This window comes from Dromaius novaehollandiae, chromosome 2 (assembly GCF_036370855.1).
Source record: "Dromaius novaehollandiae isolate bDroNov1 chromosome 2, bDroNov1.hap1, whole genome shotgun sequence".
In the NCBI taxonomy this organism is placed as follows: domain Eukaryota; kingdom Metazoa; phylum Chordata; class Aves; order Casuariiformes; family Dromaiidae; genus Dromaius; species Dromaius novaehollandiae.
Genome location: NC_088099.1, coordinates 48,725,260 through 48,749,316, shown reverse-complemented (window position 1 = coordinate 48,749,316; position 24,057 = coordinate 48,725,260). Strand labels below are relative to the sequence as shown.

Below are 24,057 nucleotides of genomic sequence, written 5' to 3'. Positions count from 1 at the left end.
AACTTGTTGTCACCAAGCTGCTGATCACTGAAGTGTTCCCTTTTCATGTCTCAAGGTGAGATAATTGTTTTCACTGTCTACTTCTGGCATTTGGTGTCTTCATTTTGCCTGCAAATTCCTAAGTACTGTGGCTTGCTAAGCTCACGACTATCTAAAAAAAGGGTCTATAAAGCAGTCTCTGCAAAACTCCACATGTGAAGAATCAGTCTGTTCAGGCCTTTAGGCTTCGTTCTTTTTTGAATTCATAAAGATCTGCAGTGTGTGCAAAGCTAACACCACCTAGCTTAGAGGCAAAGCATGTCAAAAGCAGGCCAAAAGCAAGCCAAAACTTATTCCTCTTCTTCAGGTAGATGCATACAAGAGGCACTTCTGCCACTCATCCCTGGCAGTGGTTATTCAATATGAGACATTTCAAGGGTTGCCAAAAGAATATGTGCAGTCTCTGAACTGTCTCCTAGCTCTCAGCGAGGCTCTCTGCCTTGATCTCACGGATGCTGTGCAGAGCACAGAACAAGGTTATAATTCAAGGCAGAGATTGCTCAGTTGTCTAAACCTTCCAATTAGTGTCCATCATGTGCTCTTCTCATCCTCAAAGACTGAACTGTCACACTGCAGCTGCTGACATGGTAAATGAACAGTTCTCTTTTATCATCCAAATGTCCAGGATAATGCTCACCAGTCAGAGTTAACCAGCATTGTTCTGGTTATTCTGGGCACAGGAGGTGGAATGCTGACATGATTAAAGGAAGCACAGCTTGGCAAGCCACTTGCTTTTTTCTCAGGCAAAACAGGCGAGAACACCTGCGGTTCCACCATCTGAACTTCCCAGGTGAGCCCACACCAAGCTGGCACAACAGTCAGCAAGAGACAACACGTTCCTATTTGTGACCTGCACGGTCCACGGGGGAGTACGGGTAATAGGAGCTTGGGTTTCTCCACCTGCAGCCAAGGTGACTGGAGAATGCCTTGCAATCAAAGATATTTTAAACCTCTTGAGGATTATCAGCCTTATCGTACCTGGCAATAACAGTTTGAAACCAAGGCACATCACAACAGATGGCCTCAACTGGGGCTACTCTATGTCTAAGTTTTCCTCCTTACGTCCTCTTTTTACTGCTTGTAACGTTGTACAGACAGAAAAAAAAGAAGGATCTGACTATTTGTCTGGAATTTTTGGACACTGAGCAGTCCTAGTCAGAGAGAACTCGCTGATATATGAAATGCAGATGACAACTGTAGGTGCACAGATCAGCTGTACAAGACCTGCTCTGTGGAGTGAACATACCGAAGTGCCGTACCTTCAACATCTCTAGAAACACGCAGAAATGCTGTATGTGTGCTGGCCGTGGCTCATAGCGTAGTAAGAGCCAGGTATTCATTTAGAGACCCACCACTCCATACTGGTTCATGTGAAGCAGAGACACTGAAGATTCCTCCTTCAGTATGCATCCTTTGCTTGTAAAGGTCCTAGGAAAGGCCCTGAAAAACATTAACTGCTTTTAAAAGGAAATCAGTCAGCCATTTTTTCCCCAGAGAAGCTACTCATCCATCAAGCTAGGAAAAGTATCTAGCTTGCTCCTTCCCTCACCCAACCCAGGACTAAATTCTGATGGCAAATCCAGTAGCCTTTCAGATCAAACTCCAGGCATGAGTGTGCCTGGCATGCAAATTAGTTTTCCTAACCAAATCAAGTTTCCCATCTGATAACACCCAAACTACTTTCCATCCCAAGATGAAGTGTCCTTTCAGCTGACATCTCTAAACTCTTTCAATCTTGTGGAGTTTCCTCAAAATCTAGTAGCTAAGACACATTTTGGATAATTTGGGCATTTTTAATAAGGAATAATACGCAGTCCAGTGTTCAAAGCAAACTGTGTCCTCAGGCAGCAAAGCAAAGCAAACAATTTTATTTCCTTTGCTTTTCATTTTAGCAGTCTACAGATTTCTCTGTTCTTGACAGGCTGCAAGTAAAATACTAACTTTTCATAGGAACACTATTCACACAGTATTTCCAACTTTGCTAGAACTATGATATAGGAGGTGCCAAAAATCATCCAAAAGACCCTCCTACCCTATTGGCTGTTGCCAATTTGGCCTCTGTGAACTTAACCAAACTCTACTGTTTTAGTACTATCTTTGACTGATCATATTAGAAATGGCTATTTAACTATAAGCTTGATATACCTCCTTTGAAAGCATATGGCAAAGGCCCAGATTTTTCAAGTGATTTGTTGTTATTTCGCTACCAAAACTGACATCTCTCACAAATCTCTGCTTTCTAAGCATTTAGGAATGTTGTCCAATTCTTTCTGAAGACAACAGAAAAGCATTTATGGTCTTTAGCGTGAGCTGGACTAGCTTTTCTTGCCACGTAAGCATTTGGACTTGACATTTCCTTCTCATAAAGCTCTGTGTCACACGCTCTTGTGTGAGGGGAACTGTAAGATATGTTAGTTTGATCTTGTATTTTTTACCTCCTAGTGATGTTTTTTTAAAACTACCTGAACTACCTCAACCAATTTACTGTGCAAAGCTGCTTTAGGTGTGGAGAAGGAAGGGGGGAAAAGGGGGTCATGTCAGCTTGATAATACACTTACGAGAAGAAAATACATTTTATATTGGTAGTGAGGGTCATCAATAAAAGCTGTAGGCATCATCAAACATTGTTACAATAGAAGCGTGACAGCCAGGCTGAGATGGCTACTGTTTGGTTTTAACTGCTCCATGAAATATGACATTTTCCCAGTGTTTTATGTCGGTAACAGTGGCAGGGCCATGTTCAATGTGTGTCTATGTGTCTGGCTGCAATAAAAAGATTTTAGCCTTATTTAAATCTTACAACTGATTCATTCAGAGCTGCAATAGGGTTTAAAATATGCAGCTGTGCTATGACTATCATAATGGGATTTTCCATTTTCCCCTTGGAAAATGCTGTGTGATGACATGGGTGGATTATGCTCTGCTTTCAGCTGCTCTTCAGACAGCCGTGGATGAAAAATAAACAAATAAATACATACATAAAAACACATAAAAGAAACATTACAGAAAGATGTGAAAAAAAGGAAAAAACTGTTTACTAGAAATTTAAACTACTAAACTGCTAAAAACTCAAGCAGGAATAGCAGCTTGATAGGAGGTCAGGTAGATATGCAGTTTGGCATCCAAAAAAATGGACAAAAATCAATATACCACAGTCTTCCTGACTCATAGCCAGGCAGCCCCGCCGCCACAGCTGTAATTTAGGGAAAAGCCTAGCTGGTATTTATCAGGAGACTTTGGGGGTCTTCCAACCTTGATGGCAATGGCATTGTGTTATCACCAAGAAGTAAGTCAAGGATGTGAAGGCTTTTATCTTCCATGGGGTAAGGATGACACCAGTTTTACCAGATATTAATCAAATCAGTTCAACCGTTTTGTCAATGACAAAACTGTTAAAAGGGAGCAGAGCCACCCCTTTACAGAAATCACTCCAGCATCAAAACAAAAATTCAAACGGGACCTAGACCTCTTGGACTGTCAGTTACCAGAACTTCTGTCATGCTTCTGCAGACAAAATATTTTAAAAAACTCATCTTAACAAACACAAATTTTATCTACTGAGTTTAAAGAAAGCAAAAAGTAATCCCTTCTAAGCTTGGACAAAAGAGGAGACACAGTGAAATAACCTTCCTCGTATGGAAAAAAAATGGATCACCAAGGAAAAGCAGAAGACTATTGTAAACAGATAAACTAATGATCCAATATATAAACAACAGATAATGAAGAAATCTGGCAATGCTCCTTTAAAAAACATGTTGTTCCACTAGCAATTGTTCCAGCAGAAGCCTAGCTTCCTAAATAGCAATGTTCTTTTCCTTAATAACCCCAGCGATGCCCCACGGAGTCCTCGCTGAAGTCTTCCGTCAGCAAGAAAAAGGTGCAGTGGCTAATTCCAAGCTACAGACCGAACAGCCTTGCCAGCTGCCTTCTGCTAGACCGACTGTCCAACAGCTGAGTTTTGCCTGCCTTTCCCTCGGTGGAGGAATCAAAGTCTTTCCTTCCCTCCCATTCAGGTAGAGATTTTCATACAATTTACAGGAATTTCTAATCTTTGTCAAATTTGGTTGCAAAAATCACTTGGAAAGCACTGACAGACAAATGGACGAACAAAACAACCATCTCTCAAATTTGCTCCTGTAGGTAACAAGGCTGATAACAAGCTGCTTCAGATTTTAACAGAAAATTAGAGAATAAACAGGTGCCTTTTCCCACTGGAGGCTGTTTTATTTTATTCCTTTTTCCAGTAAATTAATGGGAGGAGAAATAAACACGGAATAAGATGAGTAGTCTGTGGTGCTTAAGCATGGTGGAGTAATGACTATAAGCCTTGGATCACTAGCTTCAGTTCAGCTGCATGGCTCATGTAAATTAATCCTTTAATAGCCCTGGACACATAGCATATGTCTAACGTATCCTAACTCACCATCACATGGCCACTGAACACACAGAGCCAGCTGCTGCTCCGGTGACACTGAAGCTGTCAAGGGCATGCCAAACAGCGACACCAGGCCAGCGCCAAAGAGATGGGCGCTCCAGGGATTAGCCGGCACTTTTGGAGAGAGCGTTTACTGCTCACCAGAGTGCGTGGATTGCGGGAGCCCGACGAGTGTGGAGGAATCCGACGAACAGATCCACACAGCTCTCGAAGCAACGTGAGAATCTGCCAGGTCAATCTACGTAGTAAAACTAGTACTGCCTGGTATCAGGGAAGCGTTGTGCACTCTAGGAAAAATGGGCATTATTATCACTGAACCCCCTCTCCCTTGGCTCTCACATCCGTAGCAGCATGCAAGGGAAACGGTGCCAGGATGAGCCCTTGGTAAGCAGAAGCGAGCCCTCGCTATGCAAGGTTTCCTTCCTCCGCCACAAATAACGCTGTAGGAACTGTGCCCAGCAACGTCTGCCCCACCAGGCTCTGTCTCACCTCCCTTCGATACCCTGGCGTAAGGCTGCTCTCTTCTGTGCCATGGACTAAATTGGTTCCTATGAAGCCTTGTGTCTGGGAGTTATGAAGGTAATTTGAAGCTGCTTTTGTTTACCTTTTCCCCAAACAGCTCTTGAGGGGACCACATGGTTCCCTGAGGGCCATGAATTACAAGCCTGAACACATCTCACACTGGCAATCTTGCACTTGCCCACCAAAAGAGTGCATGCGGTCACCCAGCAGAGCATTAACACGTCCTTTCGCAGCAAACCACCATTCCCAGTGAATGCTGAAGGCCACCAGGTTTATGTAATGATGGACATGATGCTTGTCCTGTCAGACTTCGATCTAAAGTATTAAGCCTAGATAAGAGAAGAAAATGTTTTAAATACTGATTGCTATGTGATGTTACTAACCCATTTTAAACTTCTTTATTAAAGAAGTTGCTCAGGTCACTAGGAGGTACTGCCTGGGAACCCAGACTGAGGGATCATGCAGTCTTTCTCACTAACGGGAGCTCACCGTTTAAGCTGTGCCTGCTCAAAGACAGGCAGTGAAGTGTATGTGAAGGGGGTCCACCTGACCACTGTGTATCTTACAGTATTGTTTGTACAACTTCAACTCAGTAGAATTATCTTAGCATGAGACCGGTGTAACACAGTGTCTAATCAGCCTTATTATCCTAAATTCTCAATTGTTTCCTGGTAAGCTGCATTTATGTCTTAGCTGATTATCCACTTAAACTATCAAGTACCAATTATAAAATGCAGTAACAGTAATGTCACAGATGCTTGGATTCACAGAGAAGCAAGCCCAGATTATTTTTTGGATAATAAATCACACTACAGAGGCAGCAGATCTCAGTATGAAATGCCTGTCTCTGTGATTTAAAATAAATAAATATATCATTCTGGTGTACAAATGACTCATATTTTTAAATAAGACTTTAATTAGTTAGAAATAAACTACGGTATAAATTTGTTTACAGAGCTACTACAACCAGGAATTAGGATCAAATTCATATAACGGCATTAGCAAGCACAGCTCCTCGTGCAGTCAATAAGAAGTACCTCCATTAAGCATTGTTTTATGTCTGATCCTCACAGAATAAAATCCCAAGAATCCCGTTTTCCTTTTTCAGAGAGGTCTGAAAAGTTGAACAACTCTACTGAAGAAGACATAGCAATCCGTCTCTGTTCACTGCAGACTGGTTTGAACTCCTCGGGCACAAACGAAGTGCAGAAACTCAAAAACAAAACTCAGCCAAAACTTTCAATTCCAAATGATGGAGCAATTAAGCAAAGTCAGCCCAAAACACGGTAGTGGCACTGCCAAGATCAGCAAGTCTCACCGTGCACCCCCACTGCCTATGTCTGACCTCACGTTATCACTGCAACACCAGCTTTCCAGCCCTTTCTGCACTCTGCAGAAAATGCAGCTACTTGGCACCCTGGGCCACGTTTGTACTGGTAAGCTACATGTTGCTAGGGAACACCCACAGGCACCGGAAATCAATCATCGATTCTGTTAAATTGCTCGAATGGTCACTGGGCTGGTTTGGACAATTCTCAGGCATGGTTTGGGAATCAGCAAGGAGCAGACACCACCCCCAGGAGACAGTTTGCATGTGGCCATCTTCTTCCAGAAGCTGAAAAAGTTTCATTGTATAGGCATGGACTGCGCCCAGCCAGCTGTCCTCAGGGCCAAAGAATGACTCTGGGCACATTTAATTTATCAGTGCAGATGCAGCCAGAGTGGCCAGGTAAGGTGGGCAGTCCCCCAGCCGCAGCACAGCACTGCAGCTTTCTCCCCTGCCCATTATCTAACAGCATAGGACAGGCTGCAGGTCTACCACAACTGTCCAAAATACTTGAGAAGTCTGTACACCTTTTGACCTAGAAACCTGGGTCTCTTAGCTCATGGTGTAGAGGAGCCAAAGGTCCGCCTCAGTAGGCAGCAGCTCTCCATGGGCCCCTCTCCACCAAGGAGGCTCAGTCTGGGTCAGGGCTCTCTCCCAGACATCTTCCCATGTTTCTTCCCTCTTAGGTTAAGCCTTGGATGTCTGAACACGCAAGAGTAACAACGAGGACAGCAAAGACATCAGAGATCTCGGAGATAAAGCATAAAAGAAGGTCAGAGGACATCGGCTTTACTGAAATAAGTCTTAAAAGCCTACTGCTTACCACTGGTGTTTAGTCCACTTTCAAGCTCTGACTGACATTTCCCTCAGGTCCCCAACTGTGTCTTCCTCTCCCTGCATATTACTTTTTGACAACATTATGTACCTTTCTTAGAGAAATACGGCTCCCTTGTATCTTTATGATTCCTCAGCTCTCCCTTCATGCCGTCTGCTACCTCTTGCTTGCTTCACTGCTGACATACACAGCAATAGGCCTCTCTCTGAATTGTGCAGCAAAAATGTACTAAGGGAGCTATTCCACTTCATGCTTTCTACTCCAACACTACTGTCACAAGGACAGCTGAAATTGAGGATGAAAAAGGAAAAAAAAAGAAAAGAACTAAATGAAAAAAACATACAGAAGATACAAAGCAGGGGTATGCTGCAGAAGAGGAGGTTGGTGTTATTTTCGGCGGATCACTATAGCTTGAATATTTTTAAGACAGAGTCATTACAAATATTTTAAAAACTAAGTGATTTGCAAATGGAGTTGATGAGCAGTAGGATGAAGAAGTGAGTGTTCAGAGAAGAGCTGCTATGAGAATAATCTGAAAAGTGCCATCCTGGAGCTGACCAGCCATCCATCCACCCAATAGTCTGACTTCAATGAAGAGCCTTCTATTTCCCCTCAGGATGTAATCTTTGGCTATTGAAAATCTTTCACTGCAAAAAAGCCAGTGACTTAACACAGAGGAAATTGCTGAGGCTCCAGAAGAGCAAAGAATGAAGTTTGACTCTAATGACAAGAGTCTCTAAAAGGAATACAAAAAGAATTTAAAGAGTAAACAAACAAATGCCCCATCTTCCCCAACACTTCCTCTTCTTCTCTCTCAAACTCCTATGGATTAAACTGTATAACACCCCATTTTTACTGCCAAGCTGAAGAAGTATATTTAGCAAATAATTAAAAAAGCCTCACGGAATTACTGCCTTTTTACAGCTCCTGGTAGGTTTCTTCCAGCATTCCTATGGCGGCAGTAACTCTACGTTCCCACAACGGCACTAGGCTGTGGTGCATGTCTATGTCTATATCCATCTATCTACCTACAACCCTTTCCACTTAAAGTTTCCGAAGCATTTTACAAATAGACACCAGAACCCCTTGTTAAATAAGGTAATACGCATAACTGTCCTACAGTTGGGCATGCTGATGAGTGGAGAACGTACTTAACCCTGTGTCACTGCGCAAGGTACACAATCAGCAACCAAGCCAGCAATTCTCATCCCTTCACCTCCTCCCAGTCAATATGCCAAGCCGCAGTCACATCCCACGCTCAGAGTCCTATTTATTTTGCCTTCTCCTCAACCTTCAATTCTTCTCACTTCATGACTGAAGTACTTTTGTCAGCACAATTCCTTAATGATGAGAACAAATGGGAATGAATACCTAACATTTCCTCTGTCTCTTTTGTCTTTTCAAACCAAGTATAAATCATTTTCCTTTTTTTTCTTCCCCTCCTTTTTTTTTCCTACAGAGATAATTACCTGGCCAAAATTGTGAAGGCTGTGAAACATCTTCGTTTCCACAGGGACAGGAAGAATAAAGCATAGTGGATGGATCTGCTAATCAAATGGGATAAACCTTGGATTTTACATACTTCAGAAATCACTTGTGCTAGCTGGTTTATGTGACAACGTGAACTACAGTGGCTCAAGTTTTATACTTCTTTAATGTGTTTTGCTCTATTAAATAAAAGAAGAGGGAATAGAAACTTTCTACTTAGAAGCAGTTTTACATGGGAAATTATTTCTGGAAGACATTATGAAGGTAATTTGGGGGAAAGTATAGTAAACAGAATAAAAATAATCTGGATAAATCTTATGCAATTAAAGGTTTAGTTAAAGATGTAAGCTTGGTGGACTTTGGAAAAGAAGAGAGGAGGAGGGAGAATTTTTACCTGGATTAAGAAGGCTTTATATGACTAGGCTGGATTGTCCATTTGTCCCTGTAGATTAAGAGTTATAAAAAGGGAAAGGACTCATCTCTTTGTTAAACCATCTCTCTGGATTACAAGGAGTCCAGTAATTATGGTTTTGGAACATGGCCACTTCCATAACAAGGCACAGAACCCACAACTTTTCCTGCTGACAATCTACTCATCATTGAATTTTTCACTGGAAGTTGGAAAGCCCCATGTCGACTGCCAAACCCTAAAAACAATCACTTAATAAACTACCTAAAAGACTGTGTATAGCTTTAAAGGAGCGAGCAGTGAGAGTATGAGTAGAGAGTCTTGCTGACTTGAGGCAGAAGTCTTCCAGGCTGTCTTCACCAATAGTCCTGTTACCCTTTAAAACCCCTAGAGCATAAGCTTACCCACTTGGCTGGTTCTGCTGGGAAAAGCAGCAAGACACAGGTTGCACCACTACATGGCTAACGCTCATGGAGCAATGTCTCTACTACCTTTTCTAAGTCTTGTAAGTCAAGGGGTCATATGTTTTCTTTTTCAGTTGCACCATCCAGCCATAAAGGTTTATAAACTGCTTCACTATTGTATGAAATATATGGATTCATCCCTTGATCAACTCAAGAACATTGATGAACTGCTTACTGCAGCAACGAATGAGCCTTTTAGTGAAAGTCATTTAAGAAGCTGAACTATACCTAGAGAGAAAGAGGAAATTATGGGCAATCTGTCTTTCAAGTCACTTAAAAGTGCATTGCGCAAAGCAATGGAAAATATGACACCAGGAACAATTCTGCTTTGGCAGTGCAATAAATCAAGTTACCTATGATCTTTTTCATCATTTGCTCTTGAATTATGTGAATTGAAAGACAGTATGAACACACTGTAATTATTAATTAAAAAGAGAAAATTAAATGACTGGTATTTCATCTAATAGATCAGAACAGATATACTGATTTGTGATCAGATTCTCATACTCTTTTGCAAACACTAAATTGTCCAAAGTTCACCCAACATGATAACTCTTAAAGAATGTTTGAGAGGATACTGGCCTAAGGATGTAGTGGTGAAATGACATGGTCCTAAACTGAGGAAAGGTACCAGAAAGTTGTCTATGAGCTTAAACATAATTTATTATCCTAGTAGATTTTTCTTGAACTCTGCAGATAAGCATTACATTTGGAATGAGATTTTTGCTGAGTAAATAGGAAAATAAAGATATTCTCCCATTTAGTTGAATTCTTCCTTGCTATCAGGACAAAGGAGTAGAGAGAAAAGCTGCAGAGGGGACTAACAAGCAGTTATCATTCAACCCTGAGGTCCCTAGACTGTTCATTAATTTTTTTTCTGACCTAAAGCCAAAGCAGCCCACAACATATCGGCCTTTTAAATACACAAAAATAAAGCTTGAAGCAAGGGCTGGTATTCTTCAAAAGACTATAAAAAGATGGTAACATAATAACAGTCTTGTACTGACAAATGACAGCAGAAATTCCAAGTCTGGACAAAATATAATGCTTAAATGTGATAAACAATGCTGTGTTTAGCACAGGAAGTAACAACAGAAAAATATAATCACTGACAGGAGAAATAATACCAAAGAAGCTGGACAAAAAAACTGTAATTAAACCTATGATTTTTAATAGCACAGAGTCAAAATCTCCCACATATTCTTATGATGAGTAAATAAGAGAAGCAGAATCTGATCCACATGTATTCAATAGTTCCAAAACAGAAACAAGAAAGCTGCTTAGCGTGGATGAACACCACTTTCTGGAACAGTCTCCATTTTAGAACAACCTTACCCATGCTTTTGGGTATCATTGTTTGAGCTGAGCATAAATATCACATCCAACAAAAGTCCTTCCTACTTAGGAGGTGATCTCTAGGGTCGCTGTAGGACCACGTGGTTTCCAATTAACTGTTTTTTCTTGCTGTCAGATCTGTCTTACTCATGTGACCAGTCCCGTCTAAATCACTGGAAACAACTACACAAATAAACTGAACACAATTTCAACCGTTAAGTCAATGGAAAGATTGTCTGTAAATTCAGGAAGCAGTCCTGTGTGCTTTTTCAAAAGCAGTTATGATGTCTGTTTTCTGTAGTCAAGATAGAGGCATAAATTACTCAAGATCACCTTGTGCTAAATATGGACCAGATTATCCTTCCAGGGGAAAAAGCTGAATGAATGGGAGAAAATGCCTGCAGGGATTCCCCTGGAGTGATACCACCACACTATTTCAGGAATGATCATAGTTCACAAGACAGAAGCAGGTAGCGAAGACAAACTGAGCCAGGGGAGATGCCTCAGAAACCCGCAGACACCTCTGCAAAGAATCTGCACCTCTCTACTACTTCTTGCCCCTAAACACAGCAGTATGGTATTAACTAATTTTTCTGTTATTGAACAATACTTGTGGACAGTATATTGTTATTTTGAGTGACAGCGATGTCACAGCTAGGCAGTAAGTATCCAGCCACTCGATATCGGGAACTGGGCAACTCCTCTCCAGAGGAGTGAAAGGCATCGCTGCCAAACTGAGCTTTCATTAGCTCCTTTTCTCATCACACCATCAGCAAGGTCCAAGCAGTCCCCAGCTGTGCAGCTGGTTACCGTGCTAGGAAAGGGTGTGCAGTGTCAGACTGTCATGGGGTGGATTGCTCCTTTACCTGTTACATGACTACTCAGCTGTCAGCTAAAGACAGTCAGCTCTAGTGACAGGAAACCAGCTTGAGCAGTCCTTCGGCAATCGCATTTCTCAAATTCTGCTGTATTTATAGCATAGTTTTAAAAATCTGTTTTAGACTTGACACGAAAATCCCACAGTTATTAGAATGGAGCCGTCTGTGCCGGTCCTCTGAAGAGCACAAACGTGATCTTCTGAACATCCATATAAACAACAGAGAGGGTCATGAAACAGAGAGAGGAGGGAAACAAAAAATGGTGGCTGCGTTTTTGATGAAAGTTTTCAACCAGCTCTAATGACTAACATGACTTGCACACTAGCAATGGCATCCTATAAAAAAGGGGGGGGGGGGGGGCCTGAGCGTTGTTACTTCTCATGCGCTACTGATTCCCCGGCAAGAAACAGTTCAGTACGATTCTCACTTTGTCTAACTTAAAAAGAAAGAAGGCAACAACCCCAAGTGCCCACTGAAGGGATTTATGATTCCAATTACCTTTTATTTAAAAATTGAGTTAGGGAGAACTGACTGTTTCTCTGCAGCAAAGGTGGAAAAAAAGGTGGGCTAACGGAGATGCACAGAAAAAGTTGCTAAAGGAGGAAATGCTGTTCAGGGATGAAAACGCGGTCCCAAAAGCCAAGGCTCCTGCTTTCTATTTTTGGCGCTCCTGTTGTCACAGTGTTAAGACCTTGGGAGTAGGACACATGAACAAGTGATAGGCCTAGCTTCTGCCATTTTTCCCAAACTGTGCTTTCAGGCATAAATAGCTGCATTAATTACATATAACTACCCATGGAGCTCTATCTACTGTCTATCGAAGTCAGAATCTCCCTCAGAAGGCTATTAGGAAGTTTAATTAATGCACATAAAGCACTTTGAGAGCCTACAACTAGAGTCTGCTGTATCACTGCAAGGCAGTAAGTTACAGCTGCAGAGCACTGACTATTGCAGGTAGTGTGAAGAACCACAGCAAATTAGCCAGCACCTTGCTGCAATCGAGCTAGAATATTTGCCAGAACTCACTAATGCATTTTATATCAGACAGGGAAAATGAAGGTGATTCAGTAAGATGGGAGGTTAAACTGGAGATAAAAACACTGAAAAAATACCCGTGATAATGTTTCATAGCTACCCTTCCTGCAAATACTTCAATGAGTTATGCTCTCCTCACATAAAAACTTCCTAATTATAGTCTTTGAACATCCCCAGTGGATAGTTACCCATGTCAGATTTCAAGATATTAAACACTGACTAAGAGCTTACATTCTTCATGCAGAGGGTGAAAATTATCTTCTTCCCCTCTCCAATGCCTTCCCCAACTCCCTCTTCCGAGCTACTGTCTCAGAGCCAAACCGTAGTGGCTGCACTATCAGGTTTAATTCTAGACTGTTTTTGCACTATAATGAGTTGCTGATTTCTAAAATAGCCTTTTCTTTTAAGAATAAATAAAAGTCACTGCTGGCAGCCACATATCAAAATCTAATTCTAGGGAGCCCTGCTGGTACACTGCACCCAGCGGTTCTTGAAAACCAAACACATACTTTGGGAAGTATCCAATTATTTATTTCTAATCTTAGATATAAGCCCTTACCCCTTCTGTATTCTAACACTTCATGCTCTTCCAGTATAACATCCTCCATCTATAAATCTTGAAGTATTTCCCAAATGCATCTCTGTGCAGCCACAACACACCCTCCATGGGGAAAGAAGCTTTTACAGACACAATGTCAGATTTTTTTAAGATGTCTTGCCACATCGTATATTGATGCAGGTAGGTCCCAGTGGTATTCTTTGAATCCATTCAGGCTAGCTGCCTACCCTTCTGCTAATTCCACTGAGAAACAATCTGTTTTTAGGATCCTAAAAACCTTTACAAATTGTGCATTTACTAGCCTATTCTAACTTACACAGGAAACTTTTAACAGAAGTTAACAAGCAGTAAAACCAGTCTCCCCACTCTCGTCCAATTCCCTTCATGATAAAGAACTACAAAAGCTTAAAAATGGAGATCTTTGATAAGATTATAAATTTCTCTTAGGGAATTATCATTGTTTAAATGCATCCTTTTTGCTTCACTGGAGCCGACACACACTTTAGATCAGACAGTGCCTCTGATATCTGAAACACTCAGTAACATTTTTTACAGTGCTTTGCAGAAAGGCCTGCAGGAGAAAAGGCGGAACGGCTTCCTCCATGCCTGGACATTTCTGTTGATCAGTGCAGAAAAGTCTTCATACTTAAGGAAGTCAACACCCTTGGGACAACTTTTAAGGAACATGTCCCCAGAAGCTTCCATCACATCACATCACTATGCCTTTTCCACTTGTGCAGGGGACAATCACAAAATTGTGACAGCCATTGTGAAGACAAAAGGAAGGGTCATTTTGGTAGCACTGCTTTGCTCTGATCCGCCATGGGTGTAGCACCTGCCTCAGTTCACTCTCAATTTTTGTCTTTTGTTCCTGAGGTTACTTCAAATAAGTGGTGCCGCTTACATCAGAGGTGAATTTGGTTTTAGGATTTCTCAGCCTATTTTTGGAGGAGCTATTGAAAATTATTACCTCTACTGCTTGCCAAAATTTCTTAACAAGCTCCAAATTCCCTTCACTCATCCAAGCCTGGAAATCAAGTGTCCTATGACTGTAATCATGAGAGAAATAAAATTAGATTAGGAAAGAGGCTGGATGGGAGAGATTGGAAACTCTTAAGAGATACCCAGGAGAAAGGAGAAAGCCACTGAGAAGTTACGCACAAGTGTGTACGGAAAGTACAAAGCAATATTTTCATATTTACATATATAAATTAATCTGCAAGGAAAAGAGACAGGCATAATGTTACACATGCCTGTCCAGAAAGAGTCAAGCACAAGAGAATGGGAATGCTAGCATCATTTCCTTTTAGACTAGGAGAAATCATGTGAATCTATCTCATCCGAAAGTAGGTAAGACAATAAAATACTAACCGCCAGCATGAAAATACACCTGACTTTTTTGTAACTGAGAAGCAGACATCTCTACAGAGCAAAAGTTCAAGGCATGAAAAGGTCCCAGGAGAGAGAAACACACAGAAGATACCACTTAGTGTAAAGCTGGATAAAAGCAGACTGATCTCCAGTAAGCAGACAGCTAAAATTAACTTGGAGAGATGTAATAAGATGAAGGGAGAATTTCATCAGCCTGAGGAAGGAAAAAAATGATGTCAGATTCTCAAAAAGGGGAAAATTAAGGCAAGACAAGAACAAAAATATGGATTTTGAAAGATGAATAAAAAGGTAAATTATTACAGAGAAAAGGAAAATGCACTGAAGAATATGTCACTATTAAATTGATGAAGAAAGATCAAAATAAGAACAGAGCAGTGGCTCATGCCAGTCAGCACCTGAGAATCTCCATGCAGAAGCCATACTTATTACTATTATGTCCTGTGATTGATAGAATCAGGAAGTAAAGTATAGGATGCAAGAGAACTTCAGTACCTAAGACAACAGCACATACAGAGAGATTCTTCTCAAGGAGATGAAGCTTGCATCTGAAAAGAAAAAGCAACAACTGTAAATTACAGAAGCCTACTGTGATAGGTAAAGCATCTTTCAATTCAGAGAAAAGATCAGAGACTAAAGTTTCTCACTGAAAATGTTACATGTAAATGTGGCCTCTACCACAAGATTATACAAGGAAAGCCAACAGACCAGATCAGAGAGTGGGACAGTACAAGGTGACTCTCTGAAGTTATTCTTGGCTTGGCTTAGCTCGGCATTCTCTTCTGGAGAATGGCATGGAAAAGGAAAAAAGACAGCATAAAATGCAGAGTAACTGCACAACCTAAAATTTATAGACAATATATCTGACCTACAAAATTTGACTAAGCTTCACAGGAGACGCCAGTAGTGGATGCAACTAAATGAACAAAAAGTGCAACTTTCTTCAGAATACTGGGAAGAAGGACAGACCCACGTAAAAACATCGCTCAGAAAAGTACCAGGTAACCTCTCCTTTCATTAGCTATCAAAGAAAAGAAAGCAAGAATTAATGTAAGCAGATGTAATCAAAAGACAACCTCAATAGAGGATTTTGGATATTAAATACTAACTTTTCTGGTCACCAGGATTGCCTAGACAAAGTTGTTAGGTGATCATATTGTTCCCCGAACCAAAGCCATATGATAACCATACTTTGCATTTTAACCACATGGAATTTCAGCAAATGCACACACATTTTGCCATCATTTCCTTCCCAAAGTCAAACGAAGTTAGTGCTATTACTGCATTTAACCAAAGGAGAGACTTAAGACTGATAAATTAGGTGATTTGGCTAAAGCCATGAAAAAACAGATCTTGGAGTTCTTTGTCATTAACAGGGTGCTCAGACCATCTTTGTCTCACATTAATTCTAACAAAATAGAAAGAAGCCACCATTCCCTCTTCTGACAAATCCTGTATCAAACACATCATTTTCCCAAGCCTTTTAATGCACATTTGGAAGGATGCTGACAATTTAAATTTGGATCCCACACTGAAATGCATAAAAACATGCTTTTACAGAACATTAAAGCAGTCAAAATCTTTCCCCATTTTTAAACACTTCGATTCAGCACTCAGCTAGTTCTTTGCAGCTATAACAACTCCAGAGTAAGTGCAAAAGATAATGTTGGCTTTCACTTGTTAAACGTAGTGTGATGAGCTTCTACCATCCTAGTCACGATCATTCCTTTGACTTCATACCTTTGCTGTTTGCATTCCAGACACCACATGACAACTCTTCTTCAAAAAAAGAGAGCAATTTTTTCTGCCTTTGCTTTTACAGAAGCTTTTTTTAAAGCAGTTTACACCTGTAACTAAAGCTAAGCCATTAGCACACATATGAAAAACCAGCAAAAATAAGATAAGGCTAGATCACAAGCAGAGCATTTAAAACGCACTTCTAGTAATCTAAGCTGTAATTAACAGCACAGATACAGAAAGGTATACAACACGTGACCGGTATTTTTATTTCTAACACATGTTTTCACACTAGCTTCATTCCAGTAAGAGGATCTTCGTTTATGGGAACATCCTGAGCACAACAAAATGACCCTGTTTCAGTTGCAGCCTCACCTCTCTAGGCAGATTATCACAGTTTAAAAGCACAGTTCGGCCTCTTCCTTGTGACAAGCTGAACTCTCTCAAAACCACCCGTCTCTGCTGAATTTCCATGGTCTGCTGTACCCCATTTACAGCAAACCTATTTCTAGTTCTTTTCCCAAACAGCAAATAATTGCAACAAAATGTGACCTTTTTGCTCACTTTAAATCTGACTTAGAAATGCACAGCTGAAAATTCAATGGACTGATCCTTAATCTAACTAGTGTGGCCTATTCATTCTGTAGAAAATCAGCACATTGGTATAACATACTGAGTCAATAGTTAAGTCTATCATTTGTAATCTGAAACCCATTAAGGATGGGATGTGACATTTGCTGCATTGATAAAGGAACACATTAAAATGATACAACTGCTACTCAGAAAAGACTTAGACATGGCCATATCAAGCACTGTGTGGGTTAGTTTCTTCTATAAAATTCAAATAAATGAGAAATGAAAAGAGAACCCCTACTAATACCACACCAAAGGTAATGAAGCATCAGTCTTACGCTGCAGAGGTCATTTAAGGAATTTTCCATTTGCATGGGGAATTTCTGACTAACTCTTGTCACTGAGTTGTTAGCATATGGCAAAAAGTATCAAGATTTACAGCTCTTAAAATAAGAGGAAAAGGATGCAATCTAAGCAGGTTAGATACCTAATACAGGTAAAAAACTGCTTTGGGATTTTAGATCCTATACTCTCTCACTACTGCGGGAGTTTCAAAGTCTCTTCTACAAAACAGAGAGATTGCTGAGCGGTTTTGGCATTGGTTTTAGAAGTGGAATTTAGTTCTCTGCTCTGCTTTGCAGGACCCCGGGCTAATCTCAGTGGCCATCTGTACAGGGAGGGTGACAATAGTATTTTCCTACCTCATGCAGTTGATATGAGGTTGTCCTCAAGCCCATGACTCATTAGACTTGTGAGGAGCCTGAAACAAAATAAACAACCACCTAAAAGTAGGTGACTTTTCCAGGTTTTGTTCTGTGTGTTAGGCAAGAAAATGGAGAAAGAAGTACACAGCCTGTATACTCAGGCATCTGCGCCCTTCTTCTTGCTAGTTCTTACAGAAATGTGCTAGTTCTTCCTCTTAGACTAATTTCTGTAGCGAGTCCACCCTTACATAAGCCTTCCCAGTCCAGTTTACCAAGTGTACCACTTTACTTTTATATCGGCTATCAAGCGAGCAGTCATATTCCCAAATTTCCTCTACTCCCTAGTGAATTTCCCACCCCACTTGATTGAACATATTGAACTGCACCTACGAGGCTCTTTTCACCTGCATTGTAAGTAATAATGTCCTACCACCCCAAATAAAGTGTTATTGCTAAGGATGAGGAACAGTCATGAAATACGTTTTCTGTGATGAAAAACAGTAGGCCCATCAAGTGGAGTGAATTGTGCGTATCTCGTGGGGTCAGCATGAGCAAAACATTATCAAAGACACTACTGCATTTCCTGGTGACGAGATCACAACTAACTGCAGCAGCCCATATGCTACTTGAGCAGATGACTGTCTAAGCTGCAACAAGTGCTTAGGCATCCTTTTGTAGCGGAGAAAATAGGAACTCTCCTTGGAGAAACAAATTAATATCAAAGGTAGCTGTAACAAAGCAATTCCCACTCAGAGTGACCCACATTAAAATTAGAAGAAAATACCTTTTTTTTTTGATTATGAAGACTCTGATCTTCATCCACACCATTTTCCTTTTGATGGGTTTTGAATGTAATATTTTGCGATTAATGTCAAATATTAGTAGCATTAAATGGTAGGAAGTACAAACACACCATATTGTTAGTTGACTTTGTTGTTACTTCTCTATCACACTGCCTGCTTTGGGAGGGTTAACCTCTGAAGCTAACTCTTTCATGATCTGCCTCGTGAAGGATTAACAACTTCTAGCATGCTCGTGCAGCGATGGGGAAAAAACTTGGATTGCTAGCTGCTATCTCATCTTTTGACTTCAGGCAGCACTGGCAAACACATCCTGCAACAGCAAAACTTATCACCAGGGACAAGGGAGCGAAAGGGCTGAAATTAGAAAAGACAGTTTGGCTATCGATTCAAGTGGAAGTATTACGGAAAAATGTTTTGAATTATGTCATGCAGGGCAAATGTCATTGCAGTTAGTAAGAATTTACTGTGCCATCAAACGTCAGGACAAATTACACCATAGGACAGGCAAGCTGTATGTCACCCTCACTTCCAAAAGGCAAAGCTTCTCCCCACTACCAGGACTGCTTCCATTTTTGAGTCAGTTTATATCAAATTGCTCTTACTCAAATCAAAATGAGTGTGCAGGGAGAACTGCAATGACATTATGGACAATTCTTAGGATCCTTCCCTACTTTCCAAGGGACGAAGTGCTTTGCTTCTCAAAACACCACATTAAAATACAATCACTTCAGAGCTATAGAGTTGCATATAGAAATGGCTGCCTGCAAGTGCTTACCATGCTAACAAAAAATGTCTCAGTGTCCTCTATATTCCTGGGTCTGCCTGGGCCCATCTGTTCTTTCCTGCCTCTTAGATTGTACGCTCTTCGCAGCAGGGAGCATTTGTGATTTATGCTTGGTCTGGCATGGCACCTGGCACAACAGAGACCTAGGCAATGGCTGGGGTCCCTCAGTGCTACTAACAAAAGTGAGTAATAGTAATAGCAAATTCATTGCATCAGAAGGGAGTAAGACGGGCCAAAGTCATAACCAAAATCAAGCTAGTCCACTTCATTCAACTGTAAGAAGGGGCTCTTTCACTTAACTGTGTGAAGGCCTAGCAAAAGGAGCTGGCTTCAATTCAGCTATACTGAGGTTTGAAAATAAAGGTTTCAGACAAATAAATGAACAGTGCTTCAATATGGAGAACAAACATACCTTTACATTCTGCAGAAAAAACAAGAGATACGAAAAATTTTGATGAGATGAAGGAATTTTTTTGTTCATTGGCTCTGAAGTTTTCTAATACAGATCTAGCCCATACATCTTCAGCTGTTCTTCCAAAAAAACTTTTGTTTAAAACTACTAGATCGCTGACACAAATTAACAGAAGCTATGCAGGTTTCAGTTAATATCTGAATACTTCTAGTGGGTATCAGCTAGAAGGTAGTCTGTTCTTTCACCTCCTGAACTGTTTCTGCATAGTTTCAAGCATTTCTCATCTAAAAATACCTAAAAGGCTCTCAGTAGTAATGCCTACGTATAAACGACAATATGAAAAGTTCGGGGATCCAGGGCATGGCTTTGATTTAAAACATTATTACCTCCATTTATTTATTCTATCCCACAGCCACAGGCTACCATCCCAACAGCAGAGTTGCACAAGTGGAACGTGTCTCCACCACTTTAAAGCAAAGTGCAGAGAGTGGACGGCACTGAAACAGCAGCGTAGCTGTGTTTCTGTACACAGAAATAGCTGTGGTGCCAGCACACGCTCCACACCAACACTACTGCAGGGCGATGGCCTTTGGCAAATGAAAACAGAGCAACTGTGGGGCTGCAACACCCTTTTTGCTGTGAATATATGACTACAAATCTAGCTAACTGAGGCACAGAGACATACTGACCGTGTGCATTTTTCCTTAGTCACTAGTACTAGTCCTTTTCAGAGAAAAATCAGTTTAGGTGCCACTGTGTCTTTCATCCTGACTTGTGATCTGAATGGCTGATCTTGAGCTACACCCACGGAGCATGAATTTCCCTCCATGCATCCATTCTCCATTCCCAGAATGGCTGCTGCAGGAATGCAAATGCTATTTGGAAGAATTACTTGTCACACAAGGACAGCCAGAGGCCCTGTCCAAGACTGGGTTCCTCCCAGCATCACACAAAGCACAAATTTGGAAGTTCCTATTCAGAAAAGTTTATGATCAGAATAGACAAAGTGGGATAGTAAATGGTATTCTCATTTTGCACACACAGAACCAAGGTACCCCATTATAACAGAAATTTGCAGTAGAGCTGGGGACTCCACTTATATTAAGTATAAGGGTGTTCAGAATGAGAAAGTGCAGACCAGACCAGCACTTAAACCTGCTGAACCAAACAGTGTTGGGTAGTAATATAGACTCAGCTGGAGCACTTTGGATGTGGACACCAGATGCTACACAAGCATCTGGAGGAAAAATCGAACTCCTCAGAGAAACATCTGCCATCCAGACAAGGTCTAAGAGACGTTGCATTCGCTACAGCTGAGGTTTCTATGATCTTTCTATGTACATTCCTCCATAACAACAATTATGGAAAAATCACTGGAATGTCCCAAGCACTCAAGGGCTTGAATGTGTTTTTCCTTGTAAATTGTATTTGTTATTGCTTATCTTTGCATTTTCAAAATACTCCACACCTTTCCGTTCCCATTATTTCAGCATACAGGGGAGCACCTCTAACTTCTATAGCATGTGTAGTATCATAGCCTGTTTGCTTCCCCACCTTTAGAAGGTGATCTCTTTAATTTAGTTCCTGCACACTTCTCTTTCTTCTTTTGTGAATGTGGTACTCGTGAAAATGTCACACAGATAACACCAGAAACTGGTGGTCAGTATTTCTGTACAAAATAGAGACAGTGGCAGTGCCTTCCCCCAACACAAATTGTTCCCTCATCATCTGACACTGGCTGGTGAGAAAAGTGCATCACACGCAGACTTCAGCTGATAGTCCTTTCTGGGTTAAAGCAGTCACCAACAAAGACCAGCTGTAACTGAACCTTTTTACAACTGCATGGCTGCCTAATTTGGGCTACTGAGTAACATCAGCAGCTGTTGTGGTTTTGCATTTGCTCTGTAGCAATCTTGCGTTGGAAGAATTGGTTTGCTTCATTTCTTTTTTCTCAGATGTTTCTACCCATTCCAAACTGAAGTTTGGGAAAACCTCTGCATTTTATCATACCTTTGGTGAACACAACCCAATAAACGAAGCATTCAAAATACATGATACTGTATCCAGGCATCAGGAGAAAGACACAGGAAAACCTATCAAACTTGAACACTTGATCAAGCAAACACATCAAACAAATGTATCCCCCCCCCCAACATCCTGGCCAAAAACAATACATCATTAGTATCTTCTTAGTGGAATATACAGACAATTTCAAAACTTACCAAGTCATATAAAAAGCAACTTAGCAATCCTGAAAGTGAAAGAACACTGTAAGTAAGACTTAATGGAGAAAATAGCATAATTTGGGTCTCTAACTACATCTAGTTTAGACATATTTTCTCCTGATTAGGAATGATCCTGTATTAAGAGGTATGAGTTTCAAAGCTACCTGAATCTACATCATTAGGCAATGAGACATATGTGAAAGATGTCTTAGGTGGCTAGAAGGTCTCCTATTTGGACATCTAAAAGCAAAGAAGACTTGTAGTGCTGGGGAATATTTCCAGACCCATGTTGACTATCTTAGCAGATACTTTACATAATAAAAGTATGAATTTTATCAGATCTGAGGATCTACATTTGTCATTGACTTTTGAAAGTTCAGGCCTTTTTTGGTCTGAATATAGCCCAGTTACACATTTACTACAGGCCACAATTTTTAGCCATAAGCTCCTACGCTGGATATTGGCAACGAACCAGTGTTTATTACTTCTACAAGCTTCAGAGAGTAACTCGATTGCTATCTTGGGCATTGCCACAGAAAGAATAGATGCACTGCAATAAAGAGAGACAAACTGGCAGAAAAATCCCTTTGTGCCTTACCTTGTAGTGGGAAGAGCAGACGCCTTCAAACATATCTATATCCATACAGTTCATCAGTTCTGCCCTTTCTGATCAACAGCAGCTCTTCCAGCTTCTTGCTTTTCTTATGTTATATTTTAAATTTGCCAGCTGGTGCAACCTGTAAATTTACAGAAGTGGGTGTGTTATTCCAAGATGTTTATCCGTATCTCATTCTACAAGGCATTCAATTTAAATATATATGGCACTGTGCCATGTGGCTCCCTTTGCTCTCAAGAGCTTTCAGGGCAATGAGTTACCAACTGCAGTGTTTCCTTAGGTCATTGATTTTTTTGGAAGATAAATAAGCGGATGGGAGGATACAGAAATGACTTTGTTAGGATTTCTTCACAAGTTTTCCAGAACATCATGTTCCATACGTGTATATCTTACATATTTGAGAATATGATCTTACCTTTTTTAAATCCAAACACTCAAAACTTTGAATTGTCAATTACTTTGTGATTGTCTCTGTTAAAGATTGACTTGTGAAAGAGGAATAAATTAAATAATTTAAATACCAGTTCAGTAACAGGAATGCTATGAATTTTTGAAGAACTGGAGGCTGACATACTGTATTAGAGGAGCAAAAATGTTCTCCTCATCCATCATCCAAATAATTCACAGTAGGACATTTAAGCTTCAAATCTGGGAGTATACTCAGGTTGACAGTGTCTTTATTAAAGCTGAAAACTGGAGAGGACAATGAGGTCCTGCAGAGAAGCAACTAGAATCAACCATGCTTTGGCCAATATTCGTATTCACTGATTAAGCCAACAAAAAAGAAAAACTCTATCAAAGAAGTGTTTTTGAGCAACGCTCAAAATTTGTCCAGAGCAGGGTGAAATTTAGGAAAACAGTAGGCATATTCATTTAGAGGGCTTTTTCTTGGTAGAACTACTCAGGGAACCACAGAGAGATTCCTTGAACGTATATTATTGCAGTGCCTGGATGCAACTAGAGAGAACCCTGATGGCGTACCCCTGCCACAACACTAGCTAAGAACAGATGAAAGCACGAAACAAAACCTGATTGCCGTGTGCCAGATTCCTACAGGACACTCAGCGTGCGCAACCATGTCAATGCTGAGTGTGGGGATCGGTAAGAGGCAGTTCCCTGCAGCGGGGAACAAAGGAAGGAATGACCCAACAGCAGCAAGCATGATAGAGTTTGCGAAAAAACATCTGGAACTATATTTTTCTTGGTTGCTCGGTGAGATTAATTACCCTCATGATGCACAGACTCTGTACAAATACTGACAGAAACAAAGAGAGAAATCAATAGGCAATCCCCCCCTCAATCTGCCATTATAAATAGACTGCTACAACATTATGGTGTATTTAAACTATGGATGTACTCTATTTCTAGTCCTTTGTATATAGCACTGCATGATTATTTTACAGGGTTTGTCCTGTATAATGACAGACATCAAGGAATTTCTGTAGTTCATGTAATATAAAGTCCAAGTTAACACAACACCTAAAGTCT

At 40.7% G+C, this 24,057-nt stretch overlaps 1 protein-coding gene across 6 annotated transcripts in view; it reads right to left on the bottom strand.

The window, feature by feature from the left end:
• The window catches only part of TMEM108 (transmembrane protein 108), a 167,433-nt gene that overhangs the window by 135,819 nt on the left and 7,557 nt on the right, over window positions 1–24,057 (bottom strand). For 2 of the 6 annotated variants that reach the window (XM_026094033.2, XM_064506412.1), the window contains exon 2: window positions 22,552–22,690. The gene's annotated coding sequence lies outside the window, so the exon portion shown is untranslated. Of the gene's footprint in view, window positions 1–1,298; window positions 1,480–17,726; window positions 17,786–21,950; window positions 21,980–22,551; window positions 22,691–24,057 lie in introns of all 6 variants that reach the window. The other 4 variants (XM_026094034.2, XM_026094037.2, XM_026094035.2 and 1 more) reach the window with 4 other exon arrangements.